Source organism: Penaeus monodon, chromosome 29 (genome assembly GCF_015228065.2).
Source record: "Penaeus monodon isolate SGIC_2016 chromosome 29, NSTDA_Pmon_1, whole genome shotgun sequence".
Lineage (NCBI taxonomy): Eukaryota > Metazoa > Arthropoda > Malacostraca > Decapoda > Penaeidae > Penaeus > Penaeus monodon.
Window position 1 is genome coordinate 13,363,753 of NC_051414.1, and position 275 is coordinate 13,364,027.

Genomic DNA, 275 nt, shown 5'->3' on the forward strand with positions numbered 1-275 from the left:
ACAGAAGCAAAGATTTTGAGAGACCAGTTGTTTGGAAAGACAGCCAAATCACTATGGGATTAAGGGAGGATTTTAAAAAGTCCTCTAACTTTGCTAATAATGCAGTTAGAAATATTTAGGCAACAGTATGTCATCCACATCTTTTAGACATGTCAGGCAAGGATCAAATGACAACCAAAGGAAAGCATATTACCGCTGTTTGGAGTTAATTTTTATATATCATGGCATCCACATATGTACAAGAACCCCATGCAGCTTTCTTTTAAAAATCTCGA